The following is a 26,100-nucleotide window of genomic DNA, read 5'->3' on the forward strand; positions in this document are numbered from 1 at the left end:
TTTTCACCTTATCATTCCTCAAAAGTATTTTTCTTCTGATAGTTGTCTTCCCCATTTTCCCTTCTTTCTATCAGCCTTGCCCCCACTTCTCTTTACCCCTTCTTTTGGTAGTTTCCTATAGAGTAAGGTAGATTTCTATACCCAACTGAGAAATATATATATATATATTTTTTTTTCCTCTTTAAGCAATTCTTATGAGAATAAGGTTCAGTGCCCCCTTCCCCACCTTCCTCTCCACTGTAAAAGTTCTTTCATACATTTTATGTGAGTTAATTTACCTCATTCTACCTCTCCCTTCCTTCTTCTCCCAGTGCATTCCTCTTTCTCATCCCTTAATTTTCTTTTTTTTAGATATCATTCCATCATATTCAATTCAAATGCATGTCCTCTGTCTATGTATTTATATTCCTGCTGCAAGAATAATGATAAAATTCTTAGGTGTTACAAGTATCAACTTCACAAATAGGAATGTAAACAGTTAAACTTTATTGAATCCCTTTCCTGTTTAACTTTTTACATTTCTTTTGCATTTTGTATTTGAGAGTCAAATTTTCTATTCAGATCTGGTCTTTTCATCAAGAATGCTTTAAAGTCCTCTATTTTATTGAATATCCATTTTTCCCCTGAAAGGATCATACTCAGTTTTGCTGAGTATGTGATTCTTTATTGTAGTCTTAGTTCCTTTGCTCTCTGGAATATCATATTCCAAATCCACTGAAGAAGCTGTTAAAGGGGGCAGCTGAGTAGCTCAGTGGATTGAGAACCAGGCCTAGATATGGGAGGTCCTAGGTTCAAATTTGGTCTTAGACACTTCCGACCTGTATAACTATTATCAAGTCACTTAACCTCCATTGCTTAGCCCTTACCACAGTTCTGTCTTGGAACCAATATATAGTATTGATTCTAAGATGGAAGGTAAGGGTTGAAAAAAAAAAGAAGCTGCTAAATCTTGTGCTATCCTGATTATTGCTCCACAATATTTGAATTGTTTTCTTTTTTCTTTTATAATATTTTCTCCTTTACATGGGAATTCTAGACTTTGTCTATAATATTACTGAGAATTTACATTTTGGGATCTCTTGCAAGAGGTGTTTGGTAGATTCTTTTGATTTCTATTTTACCCTCTGGTTCCAGAACATGAGGGCAATTTTCCTTGATAATTTCTTGAAAGATGATTTCTAGGCTCTATTTTTGATCATGCCTTTCAGGTAGTCCAGTAATTCTTAAATTATTTTTCCTGGATCTATTTTTCAGGCCAGTTGTTTTTCCAGTGACATATTTAACAATTTATATTTTTTCCATTTTTTCCATTTTTTATTGTTTCCTGATGTCTCCTGAAGTAATTAGTTTCTATTTGCCCAATTCTAATTTTTAGAGAATTATTTTCTTCAGTGAACTTTTGTACCTCTTCCATTGGATCAATTCTACTTGTTAGGTAGTTCTTTTCTTCAGTGAATTTTTGTACATATTTTTCCATTTGGTCAATTCTTCTTAAGGAATTTTTCATTGCAATGTTTTTAGTAGCTTCTTTACCAAGCTGTTGACTCTTTGTAAAAGATTTTCTTGCATCGTTCTCAATTCTTTTCCCATTTTTTCTCTATCTGTCTTGTTTGATTTTTAAATCCTTTTTAAGTTCTTCCAGGAGTTGTTTTTGGCCTTGAGACCAACTTACATTTTTCTTTGGGGCTTGAAGGCAGCAGTTTTGACTTTGTTGTCTTCTTCTGAGTTTGTGTTTTAATCCTACCTGTCACTAAAATTTTCTATGGTCAATTTCTTTGTTTGTTGTTTGCTCATTTTCAGCCTATTTCTTGACTTTAAACTTTAAAAAGCTGTTAAAGTTGGGCTCTGCTCCTGTAGTGGAGGGAACACTATCCTAAACTTTAGGGTTTTTATTTTGCTGTTTTCAGAGCTAGTTCTGAGTATCTGGAAGTTTTTAGTTCTTCCATGGTGGTATGATCTAAGAAGAGGAATGTTTACTATTCTCCTGGTCTGTGAGCAACCAGAAACATTCTTTTCCTTCCTGGATCTGTGACTAGGGTCCCAGGTCTGCTGTGGCAACAAGTATTGTTATGTTAGTGATCCTCCTCGCCCTGGGATTGTGACCCAGGAGTGGGACTCATATATGTACACTGTACCCAGTGCCAGCAAAGGGACCACTATAACCACCCTTTGACTAGTTGTCTGATCCCCTTAGTATCTGTGGACTCAGGAAGTCATTGCTGCTGATTCAAGTTTCCCCCCAGATCTTGCTGTTGTGGGATTACCTCTAGTGCACTGGTCTGTATTCTATTCCTACCTCAGACTGACAGACCTTTCCTGACACCTTTTAAATTGTCTTGGAATGGAGAAATTGTTTTCCCTATCTTTTTGTAGGTTCTGCTGCTCCAGAATTTGTTTTAAACGTTATTTTAAAGTTGTTTGGAGGGTAATTTGGGGAATTTCAGGCAGATTCCTGCCTTTTCTCTTCCATTTTGGCTCTGCTCCTTTCAAAAATTGTTTTTCTCTATAAATGCTATCTTTGTATAAGTTATTCTGATTCTGCTCATTTCACTCTGAATCAGTTCATGTGTCTTCCCAGTTTTTTCTGAAATTGCTGATTTCATTATTCCTTATGGTACAATAATGTTCTATTACATACATATGCTATAATTTGTTTAGCTAAACCAAATAATTTCTATAGCAGTCCGTCCAGCAGTTGCTATATAATTTTTCTTTGTGGGATATAACTTGAGAAGGAGGAAGGAGCCTGAGGAAGATGGGTGATAAATAAAGACTCAAAGACAAGTTAATTGATATGGGAAGCGGTGCTTGCTTCTAATGATATTTTCCTTTGTAAATCAATTAAAGGAAAATATGAGAAATAAGAGAACATGTGGAAGTAAGAATTCCGAGATAGAAAGCACGTGGCCAAGAGTGGTGCTGGGAAAGATAAAGAGAGATAGAAGAAAGAGCTCCAAGGTTGTCGGAATCAAGAGGAAGAGCAGCATCTCTCACCCCAGCATTTATTGTGGATTGAGAGGTGATCAATGAATATGTAACATAGTATGTAGGTCTTAACATTGGTTGAATAGACAATGACACGATCAGAGTAGGTGGGTATTCACCTGACATGTGCTTTTCAGAGGAATGAGGTTTGACCAGGTGAGGGCTAAGCCTTTGTGACTTAGGCCCAGGAATTCTCCTGCCCTTAGCATTAACTGATCTGATCAAGTATTTAATACATCAATCATACTTCCATGCCTGGGATGTTATAATTTCTTTTTGTTATTACAAACATAGTTTCTTTTTTATTATTTTCTTGCTCTTGGTTAGTTGTTGTCCTTCCTATTCAAAGAAAACCAAAATAATATTACTATGTTGGAGTTAATGTACAGTGTGTCCAACTATGGCTGATCAGACCAAAATATGGGCTTAGAATGCTCTAAAACAGGTTGGGCACAAATAGTCATCTGGCATGGAGATATTTCTAAATTTGTGAATCTTATATTTCTTTTGAGCTACTGCAATTCTACTTTGCTCATAGAGAACAGCACCTTCTTTTATTTGGGCATGCCATTCTGGGCAGTCCTGTATCAGTGTCTCTCATGTCTCACCATTAATACCAAAGTTCTTCAGAGACACACTTCTTCTGACTTCTGTATGAGTACTTGCCTTGTGTGAGTTGCCCATAAAATAGTCTTTTAGGCAAATGCATATTTGGCCTTTGAACAATGTGGCCAGTCCATTGGAATTGTGGCAGAGTTTGAATGTTTGACAATTCAGTCAAGAAAGGACTTCAGTGTCCTGTATCTTATCTTGCCAGGTGTTCTTCAGAATCTACCTAAGACAAATCAAATGGAGGTGGCCCGGTTTCCTGAAATGGCTCTGTAGGCTTTCAGTTTAGTAGGCAACCTAATATCTCTTCTCTCCCACACTTTCCTAGAGAGCCTCCCAAATACTGAGCTAGCTCTGACAATGCATGGGTCAACCTCATCATTTATGTGGACATTTCTGGCAAGCATATTGCCAACATAAGTGAACTCATCCACAACATTCAAAGTTTCTCTATTTGCTGTAATCAATGGTTCTAAATATGGATGGTGTGATGCTGGCTGGTGGAAAACCCTCGTTTTCTTTGTTATTTGTCAAGCCCAAATAGTGTTAGAGAATTGATCAATGCTCTGTTGTATCCTGGTCTCAGAAGCTGCAATGAATGCAAAATCATCTGCAAATAGAAAGTCATATACTAATTGTCTTTCCAGTTTAGTTTTGGCTTTTGTAGCCTTTTCAAGTTAAATAATTTACTGATGCCTTCTTAGAGACAGATAACCTGTCTTGCTGATAAACTCTGTAGAGTGTAAAATTGATTATTTTTTAAAATCCTTATCTTCTGGCTTAGACTCAATATAGTGTATTGGTTCCAAGGCAGAAGAGCTGTAAGAGCTAGGCAACTGGGATTAAGTGACTTACCCAGGGTCATACATCTAGGAAGTGTATGAGGACACATTTGAACCCAGGACCTCCTATCTCTAGCCCTGGGCTCTCTTATCCACTGAGCTGCTTGGCTACCCCCAACTACTGATTATTAATTTATAGTTAATGTTTTGTTAATCATAATAGTAACCATTATAATCATGCTTTATTATAACCAAGTTTTAAGGTTTTGAGCCTTAGAGTTTATTGTGCAGATCTACTTCCAGTCTACAGTAAGTGAGCAAAGCAACATGCCAGTTGAAAGAGATAAGATGGATGAAAGATGATTCAGCCTGGTCACAAGATGTTTTCCTAGTGTTGGATTCTGTTGGTACAGGGAGTGGTAGATAAGAGACCTTCTGGAGAATGTTCTGGGAGAAGAATCATTCTATATCCTTCTCCATAACACCTTGACCTGAAAGTCCTTGATCTAGGAGGGCACTGTGGGGTTGGTCCTTACAAGAAGATGCTGGCCTAATTTATGTTTCCCAGTCACCATGATGGATGAAGCCTAGGGTCAGGTGGTCAGATAATATAATTAAGAACTAATCACAGTCTTAGTTTGGGGAGAGTTTCTGGAGTTTAACACTGAAGTGTTAAAAAAAAAAAAGCTCTTCTAACTGTATCAAGGATCTTTGGTTACTGAGAAACTAATGCCTTCTATTATTGACAACTTTTAGTTGATAAATAGATAATCTCAGACCTTTTATGCTTCAGTCTCCCATTATTACAGATTTATTCAGTAGTATAGTAGTAGTCTCTCGGTAACCGAGGATGATGATTGTCTTTGTGCGTTTTCATCTATGGATAGATGAGTGTGCACAAAGACACTTGTGCTCCAACACTCCACAGTGCCTTGCTGTATTGCCCTCTCAGCCGTTGAACCTTCTTATTGATTTCTTCCATCTGTTCAGCTGAGACAAGTCTTCACATGCTGGGTGAGCAAAGCCCTGGTTCACCAGGGGTCGATGACCCGATGGCTACTCTCACAAGGTTTAGCCGGCTTGTCGAAGCCGTTGCCCGGGGTGTGGCCGCTGCCCCATGCTAGCAGCAACTAGGAGCCACAAGTGAGAGCTGGGTGTCAGGTGAGGGTCAGAGGCTGGAGAGCTGCCCTAGGAGGGCACGACAAGCCCTCCATACCAAAGATATTACTCCTCTCTGAGCACCCCATACACCCCACAGATTTATTATTTTTTTAAAACCCTATCTTCTGTCTTAGAATCAATACTATGTATTGGTTCCAAGGCATTAGAGTGATAAGAGCTAGGCAATGGGGGTCAAGTGACTTGCCCAGGGTCACATAGCTAGGAAGTGTCTGAGGCCAGATCTGAAACAAGGACCTCCTGTCTCTGGGACTGGCTCTCAATCCACTGAGCCACCCAGCTGCTCCCTATTACAGATTTATTGTGATAGTACTCATTTTTTATTTTGTAGCTTCTGAATTTAGCCATCATTTTCATTAAAATTTTTCTGATATCTTTGAGTATTCCGGCCCAGATGAGTAAATGAAGTGCTGTACGTTCATTCTCTGAAAACTGCCCACATCTTTTCTGTTGCACTGCGGCCAATCCTGTGTTAGCTTAGCTTTCCCTCCAAGTCAGCAACAAACTGTTCTTCAGTGCTCTAATCTGTTAACATTAAGTCTTCTTATAATCATCTTGCTTTGGGACCGCTGCTTTTGTTGAATGCAAATGTTTAGTTTGTGTTAATGCTCCCAAGGAGGGGCAGGACTGAGACCAGGGTTCCACAGGTAAGGAATGAAGAAAATAATAGAGGAATATCAAAGATGGAAATTTTAGGGACCTTGCCTGAAAGTAAGGGCAAGGGAAAAGATAAGAATCCAAATAATAACAGACACAGTGTGGAGTCAGAAGGGTTTTTACCCACTGATGGCAGACAAAATACAGTTTATTGCAGGCAACTAAGGGTTTTTAAAGGTACAGATCACAAAGAATGAAGCCATACCATTGAGGCGGGTCCTTGGTAAAGCCTGAGGCAGTCCTTGGGAAAGTACAACAAGGATGGTAGATATGACACCTGGTGCAGGATAAGGATTCCAGGAATTGGGGTGAGAGAATATTTTCAAGAAATGCAGATAGGCACTTGGGGTAAGATTATGACTCAAACTCCATCCAAGATTCATGGAACGGTCAGCAACAGCATGTCTTTGCCAGCAACAGAGAGGCCTAAAGAAGGGGAGGGAGAGGGTACTTGGGCTCACTCTCAGACAGACTCTGAATTTCAACCTCTTGACAGAGGGCACTCAGATCTATATCTAGATGAGCTCCAAGTTATCAACCTCTGACAAGTTTGGAGAGGATAAATTTATGATCCCTCCAGCACTGTTCCACCTCAATCACTCTCATATCTGCCCTGCCTCTCCTCCTTACAATGACATAGTCTATTAAATGCCATTGTTTTCTTTGAGGATGCCTCCAGGAAGTTTTATTATATTTAGGTAAATGGAAGACAGTGCTGGCGATGAGAAGGTCATGAGATATACAAGTCTTAAATAATGACAATTACTGTTGCTATTTCTAACTCATTCCTTCCAAGGATTCCCTGCCATATCTGATAGTCCATGCCGTCTTGGGCATTAATGCCACCCACAATTACAAGCTTTTCCTTTTCTTGGCACACTGTTGATGAGAGTCTCCAGGTCTTCATACAATTTTTCTTTGACCTCATCAGAGTTCTTCACAGTGGGAACATCCTTACTGATAATGGTGGCATAGCACTTCCCTGCAAGTGGCAATTGCATTATAATAAACATATTATCCACTCTTTTGGGGAGGCAACAAACAAACAAACTGCTGACTAAATTAGATTTGATTTCAAAACCTATTCCAACTTCATGGTGCTCCTCATTACTTTGACCACTCCAGAAAAATGGGTACTCACTTCTGACTTCACTTAAAGATGCTATTTGGAGATGGTACCTCATGAGTTCTCTTGCAATAAGAACTCTTTATCTTTCAAGCCTACTGGATTTCATGTTGTTCATAAGTATGTGCACATTCCATGTACCAATGATGAGAACAATTGTCATCGTGAAGTTTTTGTACATTTTTTTGTGATTTGATGGCAAGGTAGTGTGGATATTGCATTTATCTATCTCCTGATTGTAACAATGAAGATACTTAGTCTGACAAAATCAGGAATGTCTATATCCATACTTAAAGATTAAGTATTCAGGAGGATGGCCTTTAACAGACATGTGCAGAAACAGCTGACAGACCCCTGGGCTGTCCTAAATTATGCTAAGCTACCATTGGTACAGATGAGACGCAGGTAAGTGATGTAAAACCGTCCATATATTTTGCGTCACTTCTTCTCTTCAGTGTCTTTCCCTGGAGAGGTGGTTCTGGTGACTTCCTGTGAGCAGACCTGGGCACCAGTTCGATCCTGGAACTTGAGCCTGGAGGAGCTCCCTCAGACAGCTTCCTTAAGACGGTCACATGGTGAGTGATAAGACTGACTCCCTTTTCCCTTGGCTCTCAGGGGAGGCCCCCTTGGCCAAGGCCTTGAACTTGTGAGATTTAAAATGGTTGAGGTCTTAAACTGTAGTGAGTTAAAATGGTGGAAGATATAAATTGTGATAGATATAAGAGAGGGTGAGTAAATTTGACTGCAGAAAATATGTTTCACTACAGTGTCTTGGTTTTTAAATCAAATATAAGGTGGTCGCCAGGGAAATATTCCCAATTATTCAAATATCCAAGTCAATTGGGCTTTATAGAGATTTTAATTAACAATACAATGAGTAATCAAAGAAAGAGAGAGAGAGTAAGAAAGGAATAAGTATGAAGGGCCTCAAGCCAATATGGCCTAGACCTGAGTCTTAAGAGAGAAATCAGTCAGTTTTTTTACACTCACCACAAGGTCTGACTAAACAAGGATTCTAGTAACACCAGGCCAGTTCCATCTCAGCTGGCTTCACCAGAGAGCCTTCCAGCCAGAGACTGTTCCAAAGGGCCTCTCTCCAGAGCCTCCAGAGGGACAGAGTCCCCTTAGAGGAACTCTAGGGAGACCTCCTTAGAGATTGTCCTCCAAGAGCTTCCCTTCTCCAGAGCCTCTCTCAAGAGATTCTTCCCAAGCGGTCCTCATCAGAGATCCTCCAAAAGGCTTTCTCCAAAAGGAATATATCTCCTCAAGAGATTCTGCTTTTTCTTATATAGGGGTTTTTCTCCCATGTCACCTCCCCTAAGTCCCTACATCTACCAATCACTGTAGACACTTTCCAAAGGACTGCCCATCTAAATTCCTGCTAAGTCGACCAAGATCCTCAGTAAGTCTGAACTAGAGAAAAACACAGCTGAGTCAACTAATCTTATTAAGACAAAACTTGCCCGACCCTTTTAGGTACCTAGCATCTCATTGTATGTAAAAACAGACCTGGCTCAAAGAACTCCTTGCCCCACCATAAGCATGGATCCAAGTACTTTCTTTGTTTAGCAATGAGTTTTCTCCCCTAAAGCAGTCTTAAGTATGGGTGGAGTAGAGGTCTTCCCATTTCTGATCCTGGTGAGTTCTCACATCAAAATGGGAAATGTTTCTCAGTAGGGAATTTGTTCCAATTAAGAATTCCCTGATGGGGAAATTTTTAACATTAGATTTCAAGATTTACAAACTCCTGCCTGACTCAGCCTGAGCCGGAGCAATTTAAATGAACTCTTTTCCTCTTTCACTCTCTTCTCCTTAATTCCTTCTCACTATATTAATTAAAATCATCATAAATTTCCAGCTGACTTGGGTATTTTATTTGGGATATCCCATGGTGATAATAATATATATATTAAATATAGTTTAGGTCACAGCGCTAAAATTATCTTTACAGTAGGGACCTTGCCTAGTCAAGAAGGTTATGGGTAGGTGAATCAGATGATTTTTAGGGCACCTTTTCTAACCCCTTCCCACACCCAAACACAAAGGCCTGCTGAATCCCACTGCTGCTTTGGTCCAGTGAGAAGATGATCCTGTGCCCTGGGTAGCCTGTGTGCAGAATTGTGATCACAGCTCTCAGTATATCTGCATCTGTTGCTTCCTTACTTGCTTGTTGTTACAGGACTTTGAGGTAGAAGTAAAATAATAGAATAATAAGAAAGTAAAATAATAACCTTTAAAATGGTATGGGTGGCATCTTTTTTTTTTTAAACCCTTACCTTCCATCTTGGAGTCAATACTGTGTATTGGCTCCAAGGCAGAAGAGTGGTAAGGGCTAGGCAATGGGGGTCAAGTGACTTGCCCAGGGTCACTCAGTTGGGAAGTGTCTGAGGCCAGATTTGAACCTAGGACCTCCCATCTCTAGGCCTGGCTCTCAATCCACTGAACTACCCAGCTGCCCCCATGGGTGGCATCTTTTGACTAGAACACAAATTGGATTTAAGTGACACAGGGTTGCACAAAGTCATCAGCCCCGCTCTCTCTTCTGGAGTCACTGAAGTCCGGTGGTGGGACAAAAGTCAAGATGACTGGTGATGGCTAAGGATGCAGTGGATGACCTTGGCTTTTCTGATGCCTAACCAAGCTCTAAGCACTTCACAGTACCTGCTTCAGGTACCATCATGGATATTAGAACAGATTGTTTCCACCTGCTTCTTCTGCCAGGGAATGTCTTCACATGCTTTGGGTTAACATCCCCTCTAACTCAGAAATGGGTTTGAGATTGCCAAGAAGGTTTATCCAGGTGTGGCCAATGTGCATACTACAGCTTCCTAGAGCCATGGGTGAGAACTGGGTGGTAGGTAGACACCAAAGGAAGCAAGCAGCCTTGAAAAAGACTTGGCAAATCCTCACACCAGAGTTACTAGTCTTTACTGAATACCTCCATGCACCCCTTCATGCTCTTGCTTGTTATTGCTAGTATATAAGGATGCCAGTCTGCCTTCGGAGAGGAATTAATTTGCCAGGAGCTTCCTAAATCAATGAAATTTCAAGACTGGGCCAAAAAAAAAAAAGAGAGAGAATTATTTTAGTGGGTTAATTTAGTGCTTAAATTTATTTATTTTATTAATTATTTTGGTTGAGACAGTTGGATTTTTTAAGAGTCCTATCTTGTCTTTTACAAGTTTAACATTTTGGCTTCTTCACTTCCATTGTAGATAGATAGCTAGACAGACAGAAAGCATTTTAAGTGTTTACTGTGTGGTAGGCATTGTGCTAACCACTAGATATAAAAATAAAAGTAAGCTAGACAGTCCCTATCCTTGAGGAGCTTAACTCTTAATGGGGAAGTCATGTATAGGGGTATGGGGTTGGATGGTATACATAAGGTAAAATGCCTGGATATTTCCAGAAAGTGCTGTGGAGGCCTAGAATGGAGCAAGATAAGGCCAAAGCTGGCTTATCAGGGCCCAGGGCAATTCCAGTTTGGAGTTTAATTTTCTGATGGGGGATGGAGTGAAGATGATGGCCTGATACATGGGTGAATATCAGCACAGAGACTGGAGTAGGAAAGGTAGATTTGAGAATCATCAGCATAGAGATAAAGATGTCTGGGAGGTGCTGCTAATCACTGTAATGTTTTTTTTTTCTTGACTGGGTAATTGCTAGAATTTGGAGAATTTTCATTTCTCTGCCAGTTGGTCAACAAGCATTTATTGTCTTTTATGTGCCTACTGTAAACCTTAAAATTTCTTAGACTTATGAATGTTGGAAATTTCACCATTGGGAAATTTCATACTTGGAAAAAATTTCCTACTGATAGTAAGAACTCTATTGGAATGTGAACCCCCTTGGCATGGGAGGATCCTTCTCCTCCCTACTTAAGACTACTTTAGGACAGAAACCTTTTGCTAAACAATGGAAAGGGCTTTGACCTATGCTTAAGCATAGAACAGGAAGTTCTTTGAGTCATGATTGATTTTAGAATTGATACAATAGAGATACTTGGAATGACAGAGGTCTTGGAACTTCCAATCTCCACCCTACTCAGAGTAACAGGATTTAGGAAGGGCTGCAGCAAAGGATCAAGATTTAATTATTTGAGAATATGACCTTCAACAGACATGTGCAAAGCCACAGACCTCTGGGCGGTCCTGGGTTAAACTAGAGCCACCATTGGCACAGGGGAGACATCAACAGTGATTGGTAGATGGGAGAACTGAGGGGAGGGAACTTAGGTGGTTTCCTTAAAGATAGCAGGGTCTGAGGACAGGAGGAGGAGAGTTTTTTTTTGCTCTGAGAGTTGGAGGTTTTGCTCTGAAGGAGGTTTTGCTCTGATCGAGGTGGCTCTGAAGGAGGACTGAGGAGGTTGCTCTGTGGGAGGACCAGGAGAGAAGGCTGGCTCTGAAGGAGGAGAATTCTCTGGAAACATTTCTTGAAAGGAGGCTCTCTTGAAGGTGGAGCCTGAGGTTGGCATGAGAAGCCTTACCTAGAGAGATCTTGGGTGAGTGATAAAACCAACTGACTGATTTATCTCTTAGGACTGAGGTCTAGGCCTTATTGGCTTGAGGCCCTTCATTCTTATTCCTTTCTTACTTTCTCTCTTTTTCTATTGATTAATCAGTGTATTATAAATTAAATTTCTCTATAAAACCCAGTTGGCTTGGGCATATTCATAAATTGGGAATATATTCCCTGGCGACCATCTTATATTTATATAAACCCAAGACACAGTAGAAAACATATTTCAGTGGTCATAATTGTTATATATTTCCCTTGCTCCCAAGACATTTTAATTATCACACTACTGAGTGCAGGAGATATGAAGAAAGGAAAACAATACCAAAAACAAGGAAACCTATGTCAAACATAAGTGGAGAAAACAAGTACTTTTTTCTTCAAGCGAGCTTCCTTTTATCGTATATGTTTATTTTGGTTTAAAATCTATACTTTGACATTAATGTATTTTCATTTTATTTATCCCTTAATTCATATTTTCCAATTTGTTTCATATAACTATTCATACAGTATTCAATCAATCAATATGTATTAAGTATTTAATTAATTAAGAGTGCCAGGCACTCTGCTAAATCCTGGGATACAAAAGGAAAAAAGAAAGAGTCAAAGAGACATCTCTTCCCTCAAGGAATTTACAATTGGAGACAGCAAGCAAACAAATACATACAAAGCAAACTATATACTAGATAAATATAAAATAATTAATAGCAGGAAAGCACTGAAATTAAGAGGGGTTGGGGAAGGCTAACTGTGGAAGAGGAGACTTTAGCTGGGACTTAAAGGAAGCCAGGGAGGTCAGTAGTCAGAGAGGAGAAAGAAGAGCATTCCCCGAATGGGGGACAGTCAGAGAAAATTCCTGAAGCTGAGCAATGGAGTCTTGTTTGTGAAATAGCCAGGAGGCCTGTGCCATTGCATCAGAAAATATTTGCTTAAGTGTAAGATTTAAGAAGACTAGAAAGGTAGGAAGGGACTGGGTTATGAAGGGCTTTGAGTGCCAGACAGCATTTTGTATCTGCTCTTGGAGGTAAAAGGAGCTTTGCAGTTTATTGAGTCCAGGTGGTGGTGGGAGTGATGATTTGATTAGACATGTGCTTTAGGAAAATCACTTTAGTGACTGAATGGAGGATGATAGGAGTAAGGGGAGACTTGAGGCAGGCTGATCTTAGCAGCAGGTCTTTTTTTAGAGTATTAAAAAAAATTATATGTCTATTTAGAATATTTTTCCATGGTTACATGATTCATGTTTTTCGCCTTCCTCTTCCCTCCCCTCTCCTGGAGCTGACAAGCAATTCCACTTGGGTTTTACTTGTATCATTGTTCAAAACCTATTTCCATATTATTCATATTTGCAATATAGTGAACTTTTAAAGCCCAAACCCCAATCAAACTACCTGATCAATCATATATTTTTCTTCTGCTTTTCTACTCCCACAGTTCTTCCTCTGAATGTGGATAGTGTTCTTTCTCATAAGTCCCTCAGAATTGTCCTGGATCATTGCTGCCAGCAGAGAAGTCTGTTACATATGATTGTTCCACAGTGTTTTACTTTCTTTGTACAATGTTCTCCTGGTTCTGTTCATTTCACTCCACATCAATTCCTGGAGGTCTTTCTAGTTCATATAGAAATCAAGCAGTTCATCATTCCTTTCAGCATAATAGTATTCCATCACCATCAGATACCACAATTTGTTCAGCCATTGCCCCATCAATGGACACCCCCTCATTTTCCAGTTTTTTGCCCCTATAAAAAGTGTGGCTATAAATATTTTTGTACATTTTTCCTTATGATCTCTTTGGGGTACAAACCCAGCAGTGCTATGGCTGGATCAAAGGGCAGGCAGTCTTTTATCACCCTTTGGACATAGTTCCAAATTGCCTTTCAGAATGGTTGAATCAATTCACAACTCCACCAACAATGCATTTGTGTCCCAATTCTGCCACATCCTCTCCAACAGTTATTATTTTCCTTTGCTGCCATATTTGCCAATCTGCTAGGTCTGAGGTGGTACCTCAGAGTTGTTTTAATTCAGCAGCAGGCTTTTGCAACAATCCAGACATGCAGTGGTAAAATGGCCCTAGAATTGTGGCACTCAGAGAAGGGGGCATATTTGAGAGATATTTTTTTATCTGTTCAAGGTGAAACTGATAGACCTTGGCAGTAGATTGTATCTGATGGGTAAGAGAGGGAAGAATTCAGGAGGACTCCTAGGTTGTGACCTTGAGGGACTGGGAGGATGGGGTTGCTGGATAAAGTAATAGAGAAGGTATAGAAGCAGGGTGGTTGGAAGAGTTTAGAGGGGGAAGATATTAAATTACATTTTGGACATATTGTTTTTAAAATGTCTACCAGACATCCAATTTGAAGTGTCTGAAACATTGTTGTAGATGAAAAATTGGATGTCAGCAGAGAGAAAGGGTTGGGATGAATAGATTTAAGAATCCTCATCATACCTAGCTCTGTGGTAGCTGACTTATCTAGTGACTATACCCCATTAGGAAGTGGAACTGGTTTTGTGAATGTCTTGTAGCAAATATTTTAAGTTTCACTCCATTGTCCTGAGGAGCTAAAGGAACTTAGGGGAGAGTGTCTCCCTAGATGTGTGTAAGAGAATGTTTTATAATTTACTTTCTTGTTATACTGCTGCATTAAATAACCCTCTGGCAAACCTTTTAAAAAAATCTGCTATAATACCAGTGGCAAAAATAAAAATAATATTTTACCTTAAAAAATAATCATTGAGGGCAGCTGGGTAGCTTAGTGGATTGAGAGCCAAGCCTAGAGATGGGAGATCCTAGGTTCAAATCTGGCCTCAGACACTTCCCAGCTGTGTGACCCTGGGCAAGTCATTTAACCCCCATTGCCTAGCCCTTACCACTCTTTTGCCTTGGAACCAATATACAGTATTGATTCCAAGATGGAAGGGAAGAGTTAAAAAAAAAATCATTGTCATAGAAATGGTCATGAAATTCATTGCAGCTGATGAAATTACCATATGAAATAGTATGCAGAAAGAAGAGGACAGAATTCTGGACATCTATGGTTAGAAGGTGTGATCTAGAGGAGAAGCTAGCAAAGGAGAAAGAGGAGTAATATTCCCTAATAACATTAATTGTTTGGTCTTTGTTGTGGTCTCTTCTTTATCGTTGGTAATTTTATCAATTAATTTTTCTCCTTTTTATATTAAATTTGTTAATGATTTGTTTTTACAAACATTTGCATATCAGTTATCTTTGGTAATGAGATGCAATCTCTTTATATTCCATGAATCTCTCCATTATCCTTTGAGTTACCTATGATTTTGATTATTCAAATTGCTATATTCTATCATTTATAGCCAAATAGCCCTGACAAATTTTTGGTCTTAAAAAGATATGTGTATCAGCTGGGTGACTCGGTGGATAGAAAGCCAAACCTAGAGACTGGAGGGGTTGGGTTCAAATTTGGCCTTAAACATTGTCTAACTCTGTGATGCTGGGCAAGTCACTTAACTCCATTGCCTAGCCCTTGCCACTCTTCTGCCTTGGAACTAATACACAGTATGGATTCTAAGATGGAAAGTAAGGGTTTAAAAAAAAAAAGATGTGTTTATGTGAGAGAGAGAGACAGAATCAGAGAGACAGAGCAGGATGGCTCTGGGGAGTCTGGTTGCCTAGGTGGCTTTCCTTGTTTTTCCCTCATGTCACATGTATCACCGGGAAGGTATTAGGCATCAGGCTATTTGGAAAGTTGGCTGAGATCTTAAATACCAAAGGACTGGGTGATGATAACTCTCTATGTCAAAGATCTGTGACAGCATAACTTTATTAAACTCTTACTTTCCATCTTACAATCAATACTGTGTGTTGGTCCCAAGGCAAAAGACTGGTAAGTCCCAAGGCAATGGGGGTTAAGTGACTTGCTCAGGGTCACACAGCTGGGAAGTGTCTGAGGCCCGATTTGAACCCTAAAGCCTAGCTCTCAATTCACTCAATCCACTCAAGCCACCCAGCTGCCCCCTGACAGCATAATTCTTTTTTTTAATTGTTTATTGTCATTTAATCTGTTTTTTATTTCCATATTAATTTTTATAAGTGAATAATCTTATAAAACCCCAAACTCCAAATCACATACCCAAATAAACAAGTGATAAATCAAGTGTTTTCATCTGCATTTCTACTCCAAAAGCTCTTTCTCTGGAGGTGGATAGCATTCTTTTTCTTAAATCCCTTAGAATTGTTCTGGATCATTGCATTGCTGAGAGCAGCTGAGTCTATCACAGTTGATCATTCCACAATATTGCTGGCAGCCTAATTTTGACATCTTCAAAGCACTTTTTCTATTTTCTTAGGAATCTTTGTCAAAGAGATCATGGGATATTGGCAGCCACAGACTCACAGAATCTCAGAACTGAAAATGTTCTGCATGTGAATAGTAATCTGTGGTTCGAAAATCTCTGACAAGTGGTAAACTTTTGTTGGGTAGAGACAATGAGTAGTGGTCCTGGTAGAGGTTAGGGTTTGAGAGATGATAAACCCTGGACAGATTTGACAGGCAAGTTCTAGGTTCCTTTGCCTGGGGAGGCCTCAGGAAGACGCTAGATGACCAGTCTGCATAAGACCTTTGCTTAAGCCCACAAGCCTAGGTCATAATGACTTTGGGTCACAAGATCAGTGAGAGCTATTTCCTTGACGCCACCTTCTGAATCTTTTCCTATTGTCCAGGGTGTGCTTGAATCAACCTTTGTGAGATCATGACATATTTACTTCATCATTCCAGCTCATATCTCCCAGTTATATTAACTGAAAAATTTTCAAGCATATTTAAAGTTTAAAAAATTTTTATTTCTCATGTGGGAAATATTTTTAAAAATTAATTTTTCCCTCTTGCTCCCCACCCCAAAAGTGAAAACATAAACATATACATGCATGCCACAAAATTCTCCTGACAGATAATTGCATAATCCAGCAAAACAAATTCCCACATTAGCCATGTCTAAAAATGTGTCTTTCTACATTTTAAATTCATTACCTCTTTCTGTTAGGTGAGATGCCTCATCTTCATTCTTTGGAATTCATAGTTTATCATTGTATTGAATCCAATTCCAAAGCCTTTCAAAGTTGTTTTTCATTGTTATCATTGGATAAACTGTTTCCTAGTTCTGCTCACTTCATTCTTCATCAGTTCAAAAAGGTCTTCCTGGTTTCCTCTGTATTTTCCCATTTCATCATTTCTCATGGCACAATAAAGTTCCATCAATTTATATACCACATTTTATTTGTTCATTCCCCAATAGGATGACATTCCCTTAATTTCCAATTTTTGGCTAAGATGAAAAAAAGCTGTTTTAAATATTTTTGTACATATAAAGCCTTGTCTTTCTTTGATTTCATTGGGGTCCAGGTAGTAGTAATATAGCTGGGTCAAAGAGTATGAACATAATGTTGGTTATGTTTCTGGGCATCAGTCTAAATTGTTTTCCAGAATTATTAGACTCATTCAGAATTCCAATAACATGGTACTAATGTACTTGTTTTCCCATAGCCCCTTTAACATTTGTAATTTTTTTTTGTTCTTGTTGACATTTTAATATGTTTGAGATAAAGGTAAAAGTTTTATTAATTGATGCTTAAATTTGCATTTCTTCTTTAATTTGCAAATGCTTTAATTTATATTTCTGTAATTATCAGTGATCTTGAGCACTTTTTTCATATTGCTGGTATTTTGAATTTCTTCTGCAAATTGCCTACTCAGATGGTCTGACCAATTATCATTTGGTGAATGAATACCTTTTATTTTTTTTTAAGTAATCCTTTCTTAGAAGCATAGATTCCAAGGCAGAAAAGTGGCAAGGACTAGACAATTGAGGTTTAAGTGACTTGTCCAGGATCACACAGTTTGGAAGTATCTGAGGTCATTTTTGAACCCAGGACCTCCTGTCTCTAGGCCTGTTTCTCTATCCATTGAGCCACCCAGCTATCCATTTGGGGAATGAATGCCTCTTATTCTTATAAATTTGAATCAGTTCCTTATATAGATGAATGAGACTTTAATCGGAGAAACTTGTTGCAAATTTATCCTCCCAAGTACCCATTTTCCCTTCTAATATTTCCTTCATTTGATTTGAATAAAACCTTTTTAATTTTACAAAATAAAAGTTGTCCATTTACCTTGTATGAGTGCTCCTTCATCACTTATGTTTAGTCATGAACTTTTACTCTCTCCATAGATCTGAAAGGTAATACTCTTTTCCTTTTCTGAAATTTTTAATGATATTATCTTTCATAACTAGGTCACATATTTATTTGGAGGTTATCTTGGTGTATAGTATGAGATGTTGATCTAAATCTAATTTCTGCTAGACTTCTTTCTCAGCAATTTTTGTCAAATAGCAATTCTTTCCTTCTGTAACTGGGGGCCTTGGTCTTTTTTGAACATAATACTATTGTGTATATTTTCTTTGGTATGTTGTGAACTTAATTTGTTCTGTTGATCCACTTCTTTTTTTTTTTAACTAATACCAAATTGTATTAATGAATAAGGCTTTGTAGCATTATAAGTACATTTTCATTTATAAAACATATTAAATAGAACAAAGTCTGAGATTTCATCATTGTAGCAATTCTCTAAAGACATCCTTCCAGGTTAACATCAATAAATAAACTCTTTGGATTGACCATCTAGCTAAAAATTCATATTATCCTGTTGTAATTTTCCTCAAATTTTCCATTTTTTAAAAAAAATTCCATTTTTAAAACCAGAAAATCATAAAAGACTTTGTCATATTCCTTACTAAAATCTAGAAAGGTACATGACAAAAGTATATGGGAGATGAATGATATTTCATGTCTTCAGAATTTCTTTAATTCATCAATCTAGTAACTTTGTTAAAAATGAAAAAGAAGAGTGCTTGGCATGGACTTGCTTCTTGAACCAATACTGGCTCTTAGTGATCACTATTTTCCTTCCTTCTAGTCTGAAGATTATTCTCATTAATACATAGAAAATTGCTCTGGCTTTCAATTAAATTAAATTCAATAAGGATTTATTAATAATAAATGCTAATTACATGCCACTTGAAGGTTTGATCCTTTCAACAACCTTAGGATGTAGGTATTTTGTAGATGAGGAAATTTGAGAGAGGTTAAGTGACTTGCCTGGGTTTACACAGCTAGTAAGTGTCTGAGGCAGGATTCAAACTCTGGGTCCGCCTAACTCTAAGTTCAGTGTCTTATTGATTATGCAACTCTGCCTCTTTCTGTGTGCCAGACATTGTACTAGATATTGAACATAAAAAGACAAAAATGAAAAAGGTATTTACCTTTGGGGGTACCTTTATGCATACATATGTAAAGTAAAATAAGCAGCTTATAAAAATGAATGCCTGTAATAATACAGAAATGACACAGGACGCTTTTCCCCAAAGAAAGCAAACTAGGAAAGGTAGGTTGGAACTAGGCTGTGAAGGGTTTTAAACAAACAGAAGAGTTTGCATTTGTCTTAGAGGTAAAAGGAAACCACTGGAGTACTGGACTTATTGACATAGGGAGTGTCTAGGTTTTAGGAGAATCCTTTGGGCAGGTATGTGAAACAGATTAAAGAGGGAAGAGACTGGAGGCCAGGAAAAAGGAAGCAAGCAAGCATTTATTAATAGCATTATTACAATAACATAATTATAATTTATATGTTATAAATATATACAATAAAATACAATCTGGGAAAGATAAAGATAACAACACATTAATGTATTAATAAATAATTTATTATATGTCAGGCTCTGTGCTAAGTGTTTTTAAAATAATATCTCACTTGATCCTCATAACAATTCTGGGATATAGAGGCTCTTATAATCCTGGTTTTACAATGGAAGAAACTGAGGCAGACAAGTTAAGTGATTTGCTCAGGATCATTCAACTAATAAGTATGAAAGGTCACATTTGAACTCAGATTTTCTTGACTCTAGGCCCCAGGACTTTATCCACTTTGCCACCTAGACCAATGAGGAAGGTTTAAAAAAATTTTTTTTAAACAGTTCAGGCAATAGGTGATGAGGCCAACCTGGCCATGTTGCTTTTTCTCCCTCTCCTGTCTCCCTGCTTCTGCCTAGTGCTTCATGCACTCCCATCACTTCCACTTCTTAGAGAGTTTTTGACATAGGTAAGTGAGTAGGTTAACACAAATACTAAAGTTTGATTTGCATGAGAAAAACATCTGTTGAGCACATAAAAACAATAGTTCACATTTACATGGCCTTCTAATGTGTATAATTCTTCTCATGAAATTCTTACCCCAAACCTGTGAGGGAGAGCAATGACAAGCATTACTATTAAAGGGGATAGATATAACAAACCTGAGAAATTCAAGAAATAGGTGAGGTCAGGTAATAAGTAATAAGCATTACTATCTCTACATTATAGATAAGGTATAAATTAATCTGTAAATTAATCACGATGAGTAAACTCAAAGGGAAATAAAATCTAATCTGGGGAAGATAGCAGAGGTGGGGAGATATGACTCTGGAAGTTGATGCTTGATAAGATGGGAAGAAGAGAGGTTGCAGGAGTACCTAGCTGTCCCCATTGGTTCCTGTCTCCAGTACCGAGCTTTTTACTCAAATACCCTAACCCACTCACTTCACAGACCTACTCCTCCATCTCATCTCAGCCACACACAAAGATGGTCATACCCTTGGATATGTGGGTCGTTGCGCACAGAGCTATTACCTTTGGTGCAAGAATTCTGAAATCCCCTTATCCAACAATAATCTATTGGCCTTTTACCACTCCAGCTTTCTCTACCTTCCCTTATATAACCCTACTCTTTGCCAATGACCACCAACTCGACCTCTCAGTTTTCAATCAGATCTTCTTTCCTTACACTAGGCACTTTCTTTTCTCTTCTCTTGACTCTGTAGTGAATGAATTCCATTCTACACTGTCCTCTCTTGAATCCTCAGACCCTTTATCATAGGGACCATGATGGTCAGCCAAATCTTGACCTTAGGTCACTCCCCATCATTCATCACCTTTGCTCTTACACACATGTAGCTGAATGGAAGTAGAGGAAAGTATGCAATCATTCTGATTAGATTTACTAACTGGACCCTCACTGCTGCTAGGCAATCCTTCTGCACTTGTCCTATTAACTCATAATCTTACTCTCCACAGCAGCAAGTCTAAACCTTTTCATCCCTCCTGAAAATTCTCATGACTTCTCCTGCCCTCACCCTCTTAGCTAAGAAACCTTGCCTCATATTTTATGGGAAAAGTTGAGGCCATTTGTCATGTACTGCCTCTTCTCCCCTCCTCCCAATTTCCTTTCACTTAGGTACCTTCTGCCATTCTCTCCTCCTCTGCTTCTGTCTGGTAAGATGAAGTGGCTTTACTCCTTATTGAGGCTACCTCTTCTACTTGTTCAAGTGATTCCATCCCATCCCAATCCTTTGGCCAACAGATCTCTGCCTCCATCTCCTCATCCTATCATCTGTTGTCAATTTCTCCATCTACTGGCTCATTCCCTACTGACTACAAACATGTCCCTACCTCCCACATCCAGATCCTTCCGTCCCTACTAACCATAGTCCTATATCTCTTCTGCCCTTTGTAACTAAACTTGAAAAGACTTGCCTGCAAAAGATGCTTCCACTTTTTCCTCTCCTGTCTTCTTAACCCTTTATAGTTTGTCTTTGGACTTTATCATTTCACTGAAACTGCTCTCTCTAAAGTTACTAATGATTTATTAGTTATTGCATCCTATGGCCTTCTCTTAATCCTCATTCTCTTTGACCTTTATGCAGTCTTTGACATTGTTGGTCCTCCCTCCCCCTTTGACATACTCTTCTCTGTTTTGGGGATACCATTCTCTCCTGGTTATTTTCCTACTTACCTAACTCCTCTGCTCCCTTTGCTACAAGTCTTTCAGGGTTCTGTCCTGAATCCTTTTCTCTTTCTACTATTTCACTTGGTGATCTCACAATGGATTTACACCTCTGTGATGATTATTCTTAAATCTATTTATCCAACAAATCTCTTTGCTGACATCCAATCTCCTATCTCTAATTATCTTTCATATATCTCAAACTGGATGTCCAGTGAAAAAAAATATTTTTAAAAAACAGTTACTATAAGACAGAAGGGCAAGAGCTAGGCAAACAGAGTTAAGTGACTTTCCAAGGATCACACAGCTAGGAAGCATCTGTGGCCAGATTTGAACCCAGGTCCTCCTTAATCCAGGCCTGGAACTCCATCCACTGTAACACCTACCTCATCCAGTAGAAATATTAAACTCAATATTCCAAAATAGAACTTATTATCTTCCCCTTTAAATCTTCCCTCCCCTCCTTCCCTGTTACAGTAGAGGGCAACACCAACCTACTACCAGTCCCTCACAACCTATGAATCATCCCCAATCCCTCAATCTCTGTCACTCTCTCCCACCCCCATCCAATCTGTTGCCAAGGCCTGGAGATTTCACCTTTGGAACATCTCTTGAATTTAGCTGCTTTTCTCCTGGGGCATTATCATCACTCTGGTATAGTCTTTCATCATTTTCACCTTTGTGTATATATTATTGTTAATATTATAATGAAGAACCTGCTGGTTGGTCCACCTTCCTCAAGTCTCTCGATACTTGAATCCATCCTCTATTCAGTCACTAATGTGATTTTCCTAAAATGTTGGTCTAAACATGTCATCCTACCTACTTAGTAGACTTTAGTGGCTCCCTACCGCCTCTAGGATCAAATATAAAATGTTCTGTTTAGCATTTAAAGCCTTTCATGGCCTAGAATCCTCCTACCTTTCTAGTCTTCTTATACCTTACTTCCCAAAATGTACTCTTCTGTCAGGTGACACCAGCCTCCTGGTTGCCTCATAAACAAGACACTCCATCTTCTGGCTGTCCCCCATTCCTGGAATGCTCTCCCTCCTGGAAGCCTGTCCTAACCAATCTTAATTTTAGTGCCTTCCCTTTCTTAATGATTTCCTATTTATCTTTTATATAGCTTGTTTTGTATATGTTTGTTTGCATGTTGTCTCCCCTTTAGAACATAAGCTCCTTGAAGGCAGGAACTCTCTTTTGACTCTTTGTATCCCAAAAGTGTTTAGCAGTGCCTGACACATAAGGAGGAACTTAATGTTGACTGTTCGAACACTTACTCCCCCCACTAAAAAAAAAAAATCAGCCTTGTAGCTTAGTTTTAAAGCCACTGCCCATCAAGATTTCCCCAATGATACCACTTTCCTATACACTGTCACTATCTCTGATGCTTTCATGAGCTAATAGTTGGCTTTTTTTTAAACTCTTGCCTTCTGCCTTAGAATTGGCAGAAGAGTGGTAAGGGCTAGGCAATGAGGGTTAAGTGACTTGCCCAGGGTCACACAGCTAATTATTTGAGGCCAGATTTGAACCTAGAACCTTCTGTCTCTCAATCCACTGAGTTACCCAGCTGCCCTTCATGGGCTAATAGTGAGGAACTCGGTTTTAAAAAGTTAATAGCAATGTGGCAAGTAACCAAAGATAAAAACAAAAGCCATGATCCTGTGTGAAATGTCAGAGGCTAGGCTTGTAAGGAATCCTAAGTACAAATAAAAAGCTGTGTTATTTTCTTCAACTAACTTGGTAGAAAGCTTTTTAAAAAGGGATAGAATCATTTCTCTGGATGAATTAGATGGTGACAGCTTATGATAGAGAGAAAGCGGATTTCTAGTTTGCTTCTGGTTTCTCTATTAAGGAAAATGATAGAACAAAAATGGTTAATTGGAAATTGAACAGTTACCTGTATACAAAGGTACCTGTGATATGTAACATTTCATTGGCTAACTACTGGGGATACTTTTAAGGGGACACACTGATAAAATGGATTTTGTCAAAAGGACTGGAGAAATCAAAAAAGGTTCTGTTGAAGGAACTGGGGAACATTCCTCCTGATATGGTAGCTATTTTCTAGTTTCTGAAAGTGTGTGAATTTAATATAAATTAATATATATTCTCTAGAGAAGCAAAAGGCTGTCTTAGAGAAGAGGGATTAGATTTATTTTGCTTGGCTCCAGAGTGCTAAATTAGAAGCAATAGGTAGGGGGCAGCTAAGTGGCTCAGTGGATTGAGAACCAGGCCTAGCGGTGGGAGGTCCTGGGTTCAAATATGGCCTCAGATACTTCTTAGTTGTGTGACCCTGGGCAAATTACTTAACTTCCATTACCTAGCCTTTACTGTGCTTCTGCCTCAGAACCTATACTTGGTATGAATTCTAAGACAGAAGGTAAAGGTTTAAAAAAAAAAAAAGAAGAAGCAATAGGTAGAGGGTACAGATAAACAAATTTCAATACAATGTTAAAAAAATTAACTTTCTACAATAATCGTCAAAGCTATTTGCACTTTTTAAAAAAAGCAAAGTAGATGAGAACAGACTAGATAAGGAAGAATCAGAAATAATTGAATTCAACAAAACCCAATGTGTGATAAACCTGAGAACTTAAACTAGTTGAGGAAGAACTTCAGGTTTGACAGGAATTGCTAAGAAAACTGCAAAGTTATATGGCAGAAATTAGGTTTAGATTAACATCATATACAACATACCACAGTAGGTTCAAAATGGATTCATGACTTGAAAACTAAAGGTCACATCATTAAAAAAAGAACCAAGGGGGCAGCTGGGTAGCTCAGTGGATTGAGAGCCAGACCTAGAGATGGGAGGTCCTGGGTTCAAATGTGACCGCAGACACTTCCCAGCTGTCTGACCCTGGGCAAGTACTTAACCCCCATTGCCTAGCCCTTACCACTCTTCTGCCTTGGAGCCAACACACAGTACTGACTCCAAGACAGAAGGTAAGGGTTAAAAAAAAAAAAGAACCAAAAACTTAAGAAGAGAATGAGATAGGATACCATTCATAGCTATGGCTAATGGAAGGTTAATCAAATAAGGGAAAGAGGCAATCACAAAATATAATTTTGAACACATGCAATTGAAAAGCTTTTGCATCAAAAAAATCTTAGCAATTAGATAAGAAGAAAAGCTGTTGATTAGGAGAAAAAAATATTTGCATCAAATATCTGCTTTCCAGAAAAAGAGAAAACACAAATGTATAAAAATCAAGAGCTATTCATCAACAGATAAGTGGTTGATCAAAAGATATGAACAAATAGTTCTCAAAAGAATTGAAAATTATTAACAACCGTATGTAAAAGCACTCAAACCCTGCTTCCTCTTTTGGAAATATGAGAAAGCACTTTAAACTTAATTTAAAAGAAAAAACTATCAAATCTGAAACAATGTCCTACTCTGTCTCCCCCCTCACCCCCCCAATTGGCCTAGGAGAGATTCTTTCCTTGAATTAAGGCAGTGTTTAGGGCAGTATTGACCAGCTAAAAGGAGAATCTTTGAAGTAAATGGTCAGGGGGACTGAATGATTTTGGAAGATGATTCTCCCAGGGTATAATAAAATTTAAATGACTCCTGTTCTACTTGATGATGCAAACTATTAACTGAATTTTGACCAGATGTTCTGTTAACCATGTTTCATCATTTTTCATATGTAATTGAAAGACCGGACACAATTGAAAAAGACCTTTCGACAACAAAATTTGAAAGAACAATTTGGATGAAACAACAAACTAGAATCTTATTACAATGCCACATTCTGGGAACTAAAGATCCCATTGCAAGGCTTTTACTGCAAAGTTAAAGAAAAAACAAAAGATCCAACATATACCAGGATGTTCAGTGACACTGTTTCTGGTTAGAGACAAACTGGGAGCAAAATAAACATCAATCAGAAAATGACTAAATAAATTATGGTACGTGAACATATTGGAATATTACTCTGCCATAAGAAATTCAGAAAAATTCAAGAATTCCGAGAACTGAACACTAAACAGGTAGAGTAGCAGATTCAGGAAAATAACATATGCCCTGACTATAACAATGTGAATGAAAACCCCCCCAAAATATGGAAAATAGTGCTGTGTAATTATAATGACCAAACTTAGCCCTGGAGAAGATGTGAGAATGTGCATCTTCCTCACTTTCCAGAGGTAGAGAATTTTTTATAGGGGTAGAACACTGTGCTCTTGTTTGTCCTTTTTCTTTGAAGAGGACCAATGACATCATGAGGGTGATGTTCTCAACCTGCTTATGAATGGGATTTAAGTGAGGCAAAGTCTTCTGCTTCATTTTTCTCTTCTAGAGTCAGTGGAAGACAAGACAGGATGACTGGTGATGGCTCAGGATGCATTAGATGACCTTGGCATCTTCAATGTCTAACCAAGCTCCA

At 38.5% G+C, this 26,100-nt stretch overlaps 1 long non-coding RNA gene across 1 annotated transcript; it reads left to right on the forward strand.

Annotated features, from left to right (window-relative positions):
* The first annotated feature begins 1,964 nt into the window (after positions 1 to 1,964).
* LOC130457320 (uncharacterized) lies at positions 1,965 to 25,633 on the forward strand. Its single transcript, XR_008916500.1, has 3 exons — positions 1,965 to 2,277; positions 7,794 to 7,913; positions 25,374 to 25,633. It is a non-coding gene; the product is annotated as an uncharacterized LOC130457320 (long non-coding RNA).
* The last annotated feature ends 467 nt before the right edge of the window (positions 25,634 to 26,100 follow it).

The sequence above is a fragment of the Monodelphis domestica genome, chromosome 2, assembly GCF_027887165.1.
Source record: "Monodelphis domestica isolate mMonDom1 chromosome 2, mMonDom1.pri, whole genome shotgun sequence".
Taxonomy (NCBI): Eukaryota; Metazoa; Chordata; class Mammalia; order Didelphimorphia; family Didelphidae; genus Monodelphis; species Monodelphis domestica.